At 36.2% G+C, this 12,627-nt stretch overlaps 1 protein-coding gene across 25 annotated transcripts in view; it reads left to right on the top strand.

The window, feature by feature from the left end:
* Positions 1 to 12,627, top strand: part of ARB2A (ARB2 cotranscriptional regulator A) — a 413,754-nt gene that overhangs the window by 52,152 nt on the left and 348,975 nt on the right. The window lies entirely within an intron of this gene.

A 12,627-nucleotide genomic window follows, 5' to 3' on the forward strand; every position in this document is an offset into this window, starting at 1 on the left:
AATATTTTTAAAAAGTTGAATCCTCTGTTATTGCCAGGAGGAATACATGTTCTTTTAAGTGTTTATCTTAAAGATGTTAATGTTAATTATGTGAGGGGATGGATGTATTAATTGTATTAGTCTTGCTTATCGTTCTATGAATATATATGTATGTCAAATCATCACAATCAGTTATTCCTCCATATAAAGGTAAAAAAAGTGCTTATGTGTGTGAAGATTGATATTTATTTGGCTAATAATTAGGTCTCACTTATCTGTGACTTGATGAAGGATTAGGTCTTGTGACCATTTAGGTTTCTCATATGCTGCCACTGGGAGGAACCCTTGAAAATGTCATTTGTTATTCATGTGAATGTTTTGTTAAAGCCAAAAGTTTTATTCATTCAGTATCATGTTAAGTAATTTTAATGAACTGCATAGGGACGCATTGGTTTAGTGTAATAACTACATACTACATTAGTTCTCTAAAGAAAAGCTGTAGTTCCTATATCCCTGTTTTGATTCTTTAAAATACTAGTCAGAATGAATTACTTGGTTAAGCAGTAGCATAAAGAATATATGAAACTTCGTTTATGTTTGCTGGGAGACAATTCTCCATAGACTGCATTTCCACATGTGTCTGAACAGAGCACTGACAGCATTTGTTGTGAACTATCTTTTCGGGGTGTTTGTATAGGAAACAACTTGGAAAAAAGAGATTGTGTGTCCCTCCAAGGCAGAGAGAAGATTTGTTTGCTATCCAAGAAAATGCTCTTGGTGGCAGAGAATGGGCAGGTTTGCTAGCAATCCCTTTATAAGATTGGTCTTCATAAATTTTGAGGTTCTTCAGCTATGGTACAGTCCCACAGCATGCCCAGCCTCTATCCTTAGCCCATTCACATCACCTCTTTGGGATTTGAAGGACAAAAGAAAGAGATGAAAATAAGCTTGTGTTGCTTGCTATTATACCCTAAATAATAAAGTCTTTTGTCTCTGACACAAGTCTAGTGTCTTTTGGTAGTATCCATGAAATAGCAGGCTAACTTGTTAGCTCACAAACAGGATAAAATCTCAGGTTCTTCAAAGTTCTTGATATTGTTCTCTAACATTTGTAACTTAAGGATATTTAATGCCCTGAATAATTTCTGCTGCACATGAGATGTTTGTCCGCTTCCACTTGAATTAATTATGTGCAGCAAACTGGTTATTATGTTGATTCGAATATAATATCCATAGTATCTGACCTTACAGAAGAACTGGGGATGTTTCTTCTGTTTCATTTTGTTTTTAAATGGGGCTTACAATTTACTCTTTTCCATAAGCCATGCACATTTGTTCACTTGGGCAGGTGCTGTTCTCTAAACAGACTTTGCGCTTTTTGGTGTCTTCATCTTTTTTACCCTTAACCTGTATCCTCTAGCATCATCTCTGTCAAAATTTAACAACTGTGTTTTATTAGGTTATTTCATGTGTAAGTGATTCCTTTCTCCTCGGATGTCCTATCTTATGTTCATTGAACATAGGGGAGGGTCACAGGTTTAATTTTTGGTGGATCTAACTCCATTATAATCAAAGCATCTTGAAATTTCACTTTAATAATTATATATAGATAGAAAATATTCTGCATTATCTAGATTTCCCACCTCATATGCCTACATTCACATTTGTGTTCATGAGCAAGTTGGCCCCAAAGGATGACCCAAAATCACAGGATTTATTCTATAATGCAATGTATCTCAAATATAGATCAATGGACCCCCTGGGCTTCAAGTACCAATCCCATTTACTTCCCAATATATTTATCAAAAGTAAACATAACTTTCTAGTGTAAAACTTCCACAACAAAAGATCCAAAGATGAGAGAAGGGAAGATTAGTTGTTAGCATTTTGTTCTCTACCATCTTGCTTCTCATGTCCTGTTTGAAATACTCGTTTTCATTATTGATGTCACTGTTGAAGGTTGATTATTCATTGAATTTCATCTCCTACATTTTAGGATTATGTATGAGTTCTAGTTACATACGAATAATCGAATAATGATAGAATTTTCACTATGGTGAATTTGGTGTTCATTATGGTGGAATTTAATAATGCATAGGTGGACCTATCTTTTTGTCCATATTCCTTCATTTCTATTTCTGAGCTATGCCTTTCAGTCAGATATACTTTCCGGTTCATACCTTGTACTTTTATCTTATACTGTTTTCTCTCTTTGAAATGCCCTTGTTCCCTTGTTCACAATACCCCTACCTCTCCCTGCCTTCAGATTTTGGCCCACGTGTCTCCTAGGAAGCCTTCTCTCATCTCCTTTGCCACTTTCTTCTCTATCTCTTTTCTCAGTTTCCTTTCTTCTCATTCTCTTTTTCTGCCTATCTTGCCTTCTTCCAAGAACGATTTACGGTGACTTTAAATGTGAATATGCCACTTAGCAAGATTAAAAATTAAATTAAAAATAATAAAATAGAGTTAAAAATATTGTTAGTAAACTAAAGGCATGAGTTTGCTTTATTTCTCTTAGGATACTTCTGTATTACAGTATTTTATTAGTGCATGTTTTTTAGCAATTTGGGGAATTTTTTTTTATTTTTTCATGATATTTGTTGAATAGTAAGTGATAAAATGTATAAACTGCTATAAATTCGAGAACTGTGCCTTTTAGGAAATTTCTTGATTTTGGGAATTTGGCCATAAAGATGTTTTCTTATCAGAAGAAAGGAAAATGAGATGCTAATGATAGTTTTCCCATTTGTAAAACGAAGCAATTTTCAATTATTTTACTCTAATTCCCTTTTAATTTCTAAGATTTGCAGATGATTACAGCTTTGCTGATTAAAATTATTTGATTAAAAGTAGTCTGTATTTTGACATGTTGTGTTGGAAAATTTTTATTCTTCATAGACAAACACTAGACTTATTTTTTCGCCATAATTCAGAAAATAGAAGTTCTTGTATAACTGTCTTAAAGTTCCTAGAAAGAAATTAACCTTTGCATTTAAATTCTGGAAATAATTTAGTACTTCATGTTACCAGTGAGATTGCTAGATGCATTGAGAGCCTATAGAAAGCATCTCACCATGTTCTGGACATAGAAGCATTGAAAAATCTCCTTTCTCATTGATGGATAGGATGGAATTCAGCGGATAGTGCAAATTTGAGTTTATCGCTTAGGAGCTTGCCTTACTAAGATTGAAGTTTTAAGGTAGCAGATTCTAACATTGGCCAGTACTCTAAACCAAAACCCCATCTGTTTTTTTTTTAGTAAGTTCCTACTAAATATTGAGTTTTGTCTTTACTGGAAAATTACTATGTATGTTTCATAACTGCCATTTTAGTTTATATTTATTTCTCTCTTAAGGAGATTATTATAGCAGTCATTGTTTTTAAGACTTGCTCCTGAAATGCTCTGTCATTTCTATGTAAATTAAACTTATTGTGTAAATAAAATAAACTGAGATGTCAGTTTGTTTTTCTAATGCGGTTCTATAACTATACAAAAGAATACTCTTTGCATTCGCATAGTTACCTTTTTATAGTCAAACAAATGCTTTTCCTAATACATATATTTTTTTTTACCATCTACATATAGCTTGATAAAAATACATAACCTATAATAAGTTTGGACAATTTATCTAAATTTAGAAAAGTACTGTCAGGGTTTAAGGAAGTGGGAGAGTAATGTGAAAGGGTAACTTTCAAAATAGAATTCTTCGGTATATGTACAGGACTTGAATGCCAGAGAATAATGTTTTTGTAGGCTCAATTAGGAAGACTCCAAAGGCTATCATGTTAAGTAGTAAGTAGAGTTTAGACTTTAGACTTCATTTCTAAAAACTAGCATGTAGTTTGTGAAATTCTTTTAGCTATCTCTTTCATGTCAATACTGAATTACTATTAAATGGAGAATTTGTAATCGAGCAGAAACTCTAATAAGAGGTTTGATTTTCTTGCCTAATTCGGGTCTTTGTATTTCCTTTAATATTTATCTTAATTACCTCTTTAAAAAATAATAAATGGTCAATGTGTTTAATAAGAGAATAGCAGTGATTAGTAGTTTTATAAGCTTGGCTCTTTACTCTTGGATAGAATCACACAAAACAATGAAGGGCATTTTTTTTTTTTCCCCCACCTGTGAAGCCATCTGGTCCTGCACTTTTGTTTTTTGGGAGTTTTTTGGTTACTGATTCAGTTTCTTTGCAGGTTGTCAGTCTGTTCAAATTTTCTATATCTTCCTGTTTCAGTTTTGGTAATTTATATGTTTTTAGGAACTTGCCCATTTCTTCTAGGTTGTCCAGTTTGTTGGTGTATAGTTTTTCATAATATTCTCTTATAATTGTTTGCATTTCTATGGTGTTTTTATTTTTCCTCTTTCATTTGTGATTTTGAGTCCTTTTTCTTTTCTTTTTGCTAAGTCTGGCTAGAGGTTTATCAGTTTTGTAGATTTTTTTTTCCCGAAGAACTAGCTCCTAGTTTCATTGATCTTTTTTTTTTTTTTTTTTAAGTTTCTATATTAGGTATTTCTGCTCTAATCTTTATTCTTTCCTTCTATACTGGCTGCTTTAGGCTTGGTTTGTTATTCTTTTTCTAGTTTCTTTTTTACAGGTTGTTTATTATTTATTTATTCATGAAAGACACAGAAAGAGAGAGGCAGAGTCAGAGGGAGAAGCAGACTCCTCGCAGGGAGCCCAATGCGGGACTTGATCCCTGATCCCGGGATCACACCCTGAGCTGAAGGCAGATGCTCAGCCGCTGAGCCACTCAGGACTCCCTCTTTTTCTAGTTCCTTTAGATGTAATGTTAGGTTGTTTATTTAAGATTTTTCTTGCTTCTTGAGGTAGGCCTGTGTTTTTGTAAGGTTGATTTAATGGTCACGAACTCTTTATCTCTCCTCCTATTCTGAATGATAGCCTTGCTGGATATAGTGTTCTTGGCTGCAGACTTTTCCTGTTCAGTGCTTTGAATATATCATGCCACTCCCTTTTGGCTTGCCACATTCTCTTGAAAAATCTCCTGCTAGCCTTGTGGGGTTTTTTTCTTATAAGTCCTTTTTTTTTTTTTTTTTTCCTTTTAGGATTTTATTTATTAGAGAGAGAGAGAGTGAGAGAGAGAGAGCATATGAGAGAGCACAAGTGGTGAAGCGGGAGAAGCAGGCTGCCCATTGAGCAGGGAGCCCTATGTGGGGCTCGATCCCAGGAGCCTGGGATTTTGACCTGAGCTGAAGGCAGAGACTTAACTGACTAGCCACCCAGGCACCCCAGTTAATGACTTCTTCTGTCTTGCTTCTTGTAAGATTTTTTCTTTATCACTATATTTTGCCAATTTAATATAATATGTCTTAGTATTGGCCTGCTTTTGTTGATTTTGATGGGAGTTCTCTGTGTCTCTTGGATCTGGATGTCTGTTTCCTTCCATAGATTAGGGAAGTTTCAGCTATTATTTCTTCAAATAAATTTTCTACTCTCTTTTCTCTCTCTGCTCCTGGGACTCCGGTAAGATGAATATCATTACATTTGATGAAGTCACTAAGTTCCCTAAGACTGTTCTCATTTTGCATAATTCTTTTTTCTCTCTTTAGTTCAGCTTCATTGCTTTCCATTACTTTGTCTTCTATGTCGTTACCTCATTCCTCTGCTTCTTCCAGCCTGCTGTTCATCTCATCAAGGGTGTTATTTTTTTTAATTTTTTTTTATTTATTTATGATAGTCACACAGAGAGAGAGAGAGAGAGGCAAAGACACAGGCAGAGGGAGAAGCAGGCTCCATGCACTGGGAGCCTGACGTGGGATTCGATCCCGGGTCTCCAGGATCGCGCCCTAGGCCAAAGGCAGGCACCAAACCACTGCGCCACCCAGGGATCCCATCAAGGGTGTTTTTAATCTCATTTATTGCACTTTTCATCTCTGATTCTTTTTTTAAGTCTTTTATATCTGTGGTAAGGGTCTCACTGATGCCCTCTATTCTTTTCTCAAGTCCAGTTCACATCCTTATAATTAGTGCTTTAAGTTCTCTAAATGTCACGTTACTTTTTTTTTTAAGTCACATTACTTATAACTATTTCTCTTAGATCTCTAACCATGACCATGTCTTGTTCTTTAATTTGGGATAAATTCCTCTATCTTCTCATTTTGTCTGAGTCTCTGCCTGCTTTTCTGTATTAGTAAAGCCAGTTATGTCTCCTGTTAGTGAAAGTAATGACCTTATAAGGAAGAGGCCATGTAATGCCTAGGCCTGGCACTTTTGAGAGTGTCTCCATTGTCCACTGTACTGTTTTTGGCTGCTCTCTCCTATAGGCCAGTTGACTGTAGTGGCTCTTTGTGCCTGCTGTTGGTAGTGTTTGAGCCCTGGCCTGAAAGTGGTGAATTTTAACTAGATGTGCTCTGGTTTGCTTGTGAAATGAGACCTGTCACCACCTCCACCAGAACTGAGGCCCTGTAGAACTCTCTGGTTGGGAGATGTGGTGTAAGCAGGGGTTTTTGCTGGTCTCCTGTGGAAGGGCCCATGGCTAAGACTGAGGCAGGCATGACTGAGAAAGGCAATTCTGTGGACTGTAGGGGGTGGGGACACTTAGTGTAAGTAAGTTAGGTAGCCAGTGTCCACACTGTGCTGCTTCCTGCAGGTGGCTCTGTGTTTACTGTGAGGGATGGTCGAGAGAATTGATGCTAGCTGACTCCTTTGTTCTAGGAGCCCTATATCTGTGAATGCTGTCTCTCAAGGAGATGCTCTGAGAAGAGCAAATAATCTCCCACTGTGTGCCCAGGTGCTCTTCAGATCACTGTTTCCATGCTGTATGCCCCTGGGGTTTGCCTGCCTTCTTTCTAATGCCCTCCAGGCTCTACTCCAGCAAGTCCAATGACCTTTAAAACTCCAGGCTTTAAGGTCCACTTGTTGTAAGAACTCATGGAATTCAACCTCTCTCATTTTCCAGGCCAATGACTATGGGGAAATAACCTCCTGTGCATTCACCTTTGTGCTCCTGCCAACCTTACTCTGTGACCACAGCTCCCTCCCCTCCACAACATCCATGATCTTTTTCTTCCCTAAACCATAGCTCTGCACTTCCTACTTTCTTCTGTGACTTTTTATCTCCCTTTAGTTGTGGAGCTCTGTCAGGGTTCAGGTTGATCTCTGGGGTATTTAGAATGATTTGATAGTTATTAAGTTGTATTCTTGGGATAGGGTGAGCCTAGGGTCCTATTCCACTGCCATCTTCCTCTCCAAGGGTTTTTTCAATTGCCAAATTTAGGTATTTGGAATAGGAACAACTTAAGGACTAAGAATATAAATTATCATTTAATATCAAAAATTTCAAATATAATGTGATTTTCTGTGTATAATTAATACCTTCATGTAATATGAAATTTACAGATCTTATGTTGTGGCAGAAAGGAATGGCTAGCCATACAGAAATATGGGTCCTAGTTTTGGCTTACTACTGTGTGTATGACTTTAGAAAAATAGCACTCTAATATTTAAGATTTATAATTTACCTTTATTTTTAATATTATGAAGGTTTAATTTCTAGTTTTTCTTTTCTCCTTTTTCTCTTAGTCTAGTTATTTATACTGAAATTGAATTTAACTTTCTCTGGTAGAGATGAAAAACTGACCATCAGCCCAGAGTTGGTCAGCAGTTTTCTTTGACGTCCATCTCTCTTTAGCATCTATACCTATAAGTGGAATACTATATCTAGGATGGTATTAGTAATTGGACATCTTAGAACTGAAGAAGTAGTCACTGAAATAATGAGAAAACCCAACTGAAAAAACAATGTAAGCCTCTTAAAAACAAAGTGGCATTGACACTGTGTGGCAAACACACAGACCCAATTGAACAGAATACAAAGTCCACAAATACATTGAAAGTTTAAATACACATGGAAATATAATTTAGATTATAGTGCAGTTATAAATCACTGGGGAAAAAAGGAACTTTAAGTAATTGATAATCATTTGTAAGAATATAAAATTTGACCTTTAATCACAATATATACCAGAATAAACTCTGAATAGATTAGAGGTCTCAATGTAAAAAAATTAAATAAAACTATGAACCCAGTAGCATTGATCATGTTTTTGAAATACCAACCCAGTATCAATGATTGTGGTTTTGAAATACTACTCCCTATTAAAGAAACATAGAGTCTTTGGAGAAATGTTGGATTCCATTTGTGCAGCTAGAAACAAGTGACATGAGCCTGTAAAATCTTTTCATATCGGAAAGCAAGGAAATTGCCAAAGAATACTAGCTCTTCTAAAATTTGAATAGGAAAAGCCCCCAGGGGATCCTTGGGTGGCTCAGCAGATTAGTGCCTGCCTTCTGACCAGGGCATGATTCCACATCAGGCTCCTTGCATGGAGCCTGCTTCTCCCTCTGCCTGTGTCTCTGCCTCTCTCTCTCTCTCTCTCTCTCTCTCTCTCTCTGTCTCTGTGTGTGTGTGTGTGTCTCTCATGAATAAATAAAATCTTAAAAAAAAAAAAAAAGGAAAAGCCCCCCCAACAAACAAAGAAAACCCACAGAAATCCCAACCAGTGGGCAACATGGATAAACAAGCAGTTTAGGAAAAAGAATGCAAATAGCCTTTAAATATATGAAAAGATGTTAAACTTCACTCATAACAAGAGACATGTTAATGAAGACTATGCTAAAATAACAGTTCTCACGTGTCAGGTTGACAAAGATCTTATAAGCTTGATGACACACTCAGTAAATGAGGCTGTAGTGAGAAAGGACTTTTCATATGTTTCTAGTGGGAATGTAAAATAAAGTGGTATAATCTCTTTAGTTGAGAAATTGCCAATATACAAAATTACAGATGCATTTTCCCTTTTGTGTGAGAAAGGAGAGGAAATGCATATATTTGTTGTATGTTTATTTTTGTGAAAAAAAGCCTGGAAAAATCACCTTCAAATTAATACTTATCTTTGGAGGAATTTGGAGGAATGAGATGAAAGGATGGCATTGAGAAACAAACCTCTAATACCTTTCTGTGCAGTTTTGATCTTTGAACCATTATACATTTTAATATGTTAGAAAAAAAATACCACAAAATTTAAAAGAAGATGAAGTGTATATCTAGTTAGTAACATAATAAAAGAGAAAAAATAATTATTTCTGATGGACTTTGGATATAGTACTTGATACTTCTTTTGTTGGATTTGTCCTATGGTTGAGAATGGCCAATGAAATGTTAAAATTAGCTCAGTGCTTTATTAATAGTGATGTTGGTATAATAATGTTGATGCTATTTCATTAATATAGTATATTAAAGCAAATAAATATGTAAATGTAATTGTGAACTATAATTTACAGCATGAGATAAAAGAGTAACAAAGCAGTTAGGAAAACCCAATAGAGAAAACTTAATTTTGGAATATCACTATAAACTCATTATATTTTTAAAATATATTTCCTAGTCCTACTCATCAAAAAGGCTTGGAGGTAGTAGTTCTCTCTTAACATGTGGTACCTTTAGTGCTAACACTTTGCTGTCTAAATGCCTTGCTTAGTAAAAAGAGTCAAGGGTCATTAGAGAAAAGGTAAATAGGGAAAATAGAAGATGAGCCTAGTACAACATGTTTTACCAGTAAGGAAACACTTAGTCTAATGGAAGTATGTGAAAGGACAGAGGAGCCAATCTGAAAGGGCTTCTTTTGGCCAAAATTGAGACAATTTGAGTATAAAACATAATGAGTTTAGGTTCTAGTAATTATACAACATTTAATAAAAAGTCATCATTTCTTAATGTTTCTTTAAAAAATATAATTAATTTAAAAATATATATAGTTAATTTGCCATCATTCGTTGAAAATTATATAAAAATTGGTAATCAAAGGGAGAGAATTAAGCAGCTAATCTTTTATAAGGAACTGTAGTTCATTTGCTGCTGAGGAAGGAATGCTCTCATTTACCAAAGAATACTGGCTAGTAAGAGTAGTAAATATGATAGAATTAGAAAATCACCATTTTGACACTTATGGTAGCATAATTCTTAAAATGCTTTTTGAAGATTCACATTTTCTGCTTATTCAAACACACACTAATCTAGGTACTCCTGTGAAGGGACTTTGCAGATGTAATTAAGATTACTATTCAGCTGACCTTAAAATAGATTATTCTGCATTATCTGGGTAAACCCATTGCAATTATGTGAGTTACTTAAAACTGACAAGAAAGGCAGAAGAGTGAGTGACAAAGATTTAGCAGAAGAGGAATTTATAAGAGAGATGCACTGGTAGGGAAGCCAGGAGATCTAAACATGAGATCTAAACACATCCTTGCTGGCCCAAGATACAGGGCCCACGTTCGAGAACCAGACAAGCCTGTGGGAGCTAAGGGTGTCCCTGTACTCATAGCCTTTAAGGAAGCGGAGATCACTGGCCTACACATCCCAGCGAGCTTCTTTTGCCGACAGTCCAAAAGAGCTTGGAAGCTGACTCCTTTCAGAATCTCTTGATAAGAACCTGTAGGCTGTCACCTTAATTTTGGCCATGTGAAACCCAGAGCAGAGAAACCAGTGCAGACTTGTGATATACAGATGTGAGATGCTAAATTGTCTTGTTTAAAGCTGTTAAGTTTGCTGCGATTTTGTTCCATTAGTAATAGAAAACTAATGTACAACTCTTTCATGAAATAGTGGATTCAGAGAACGATCATCGGTGGATGCTAATTTCATTAGGTGAAACGATGCGAGGGACTCTGCACAGTATATTTGCATAGTACTAAAGTATCACCTCAGAGATTTCTTGCAGTTGTAAAGGGAACAATATGTATCCTAAAATAGAGATCTAACTGTGGGCACTTCACTTAAGTGAACAGTTAGTATTACTAGTGATAGAATAACTTGACATTTATGTTTTTTCTCATGTGATACAATTTGAAGTACAATGCATTAACTGAATATTCTGGTTTTATATATTGAATCTGACTAATCAGACCTTTAGATGTCTCTTCCCATTCTCACAAAATAGGGGGAATAGAGAAAAAAGTAAATGACAGCACAGGGACATGATCAGACAATGCATATTTTTTTTTATTTTTTAAATTGATCTTTTTTTTAAAAGGTTTTTATTCACTTATTTGAGAAAGAGAGAGCACAAGCTGAGAGGAGGGGGCAAAAGGGAGAAGGAGAAGCAGACTCTCTACTGAGCAGGGAGCCGGATGCAGGGATCGATCCTAGGACCCCAGGATCATGACTTGAGCCAAAGGCAGACACTTAACCGACTGAGCCAACCTGGTGCCCCCAAAGCTTGTTATTTTTAAATGCTGCTTCTTCTTTTTTTTTTTTTTAAAGATTTATTTATTTATGATAGACATAGAGAGAGAGAGAGGCAGAGACACAGGAGGAGGGAGAAGCAGGCCCATGCCGGGAGCCTGATGTGGGACTCGATCCCGGGACTCCAGGATCACGCCCTGGGCCAAAGGCAGACGCTAAACCGCTGAGCCACCCAGGGATCCCCTTTTTAAATGCTTCTTAAGAAAGAGAAGAAAAAAGCCTATAGAAATAAAGAGAAAGCATATATTGGCAAAATGTTGTTAACAGTTGTTCAATCAAAGGGGGAAATGTAAAGGTGTTTATTGTATTATTTAACAACTTTTCTATACGTTTGAATAGTTTCACAATTAAATATTGGGGGAAAAATAGAAGATGATAGGAAACTTGAAGGAGCTTCTTTTACATGAGTGTGACTTGCTCTTGGCAGGCTTTACTTTAGTGTTCTTGGACACTACTATTTTGTTTGGGACTCCTTAAAGAGTAGAATCTGGAATACTTTCCTGGGGATAACAGCATCCATTTTAGCACTTGAATTGTCTTCATATAGTTCATTCCATTGTTTTAGAGATACTTTATTTAGTATTTTGTCTGAGGCATAAATGCATTTCGAGTCTCAGAGGGAATGAACTAGGTCCGTGAGTGTTGTGACAAGATTTTCTCATACTCTTACACGTTTTACATATGCCAAGAATGCAAGGCCCTACGTGCTTTTTACATGGGCCACTTCTCAGAGTTGTATTTGTGTAAGGGATTGGTGATGAGGTATAAGATGAAGCAAAACACAGAATTGCCTTCAGCTTGCTCTAAAATGGTAGGTTCACCAGGCTTCATATTCCTTACCTTTAAGTCAAACCATTGTGAACACAGAATCCATCTATGCTCATATCATACTCCCTCACAGGAATACGGGATCCAGGGAACCAATGCAAACATGTTTATGCTATGTCATGATTAATATAGGCCTTTGTCTTGGACCCAGAAGTTCTGTGTCTGCTGTCAGCATCCACATAACACACTAACAGGTTAACTTGTAACCACGGCACAGTCAAATTCAGACTTTGTTGTTAAGTCTTCAATAAATAGATCTTCAATAATCCCTCTGCTAGGAGTCGGACATCTGACTTCTGTTCTTCTGTTCTGTTCTTCCCCTGCATTTTCTAAATCTGAAGCCCCTGGGGTTCTGCTAGGCCAGTAACCTACTTTCTCAGTTTTAATGAATGGTGTTACCATCCATCCAGTTATGTAAGTTAGAAAGTTCATAAGTCCTTTCACTTGTATTTAACTTGTGACCAGGTTTTGTTCTTTTTACCTTCTTACCATTACATCTTTCTCCACCCTCACTGCTATTGGTTCCACTTAGGTATCCATTATCCCTTACCT

Source organism: Canis lupus, chromosome 2 (genome assembly GCF_048164855.1).
Source record: "Canis lupus baileyi chromosome 2, mCanLup2.hap1, whole genome shotgun sequence".
NCBI classification, from domain to species: Eukaryota; Metazoa; Chordata; class Mammalia; order Carnivora; family Canidae; genus Canis; species Canis lupus.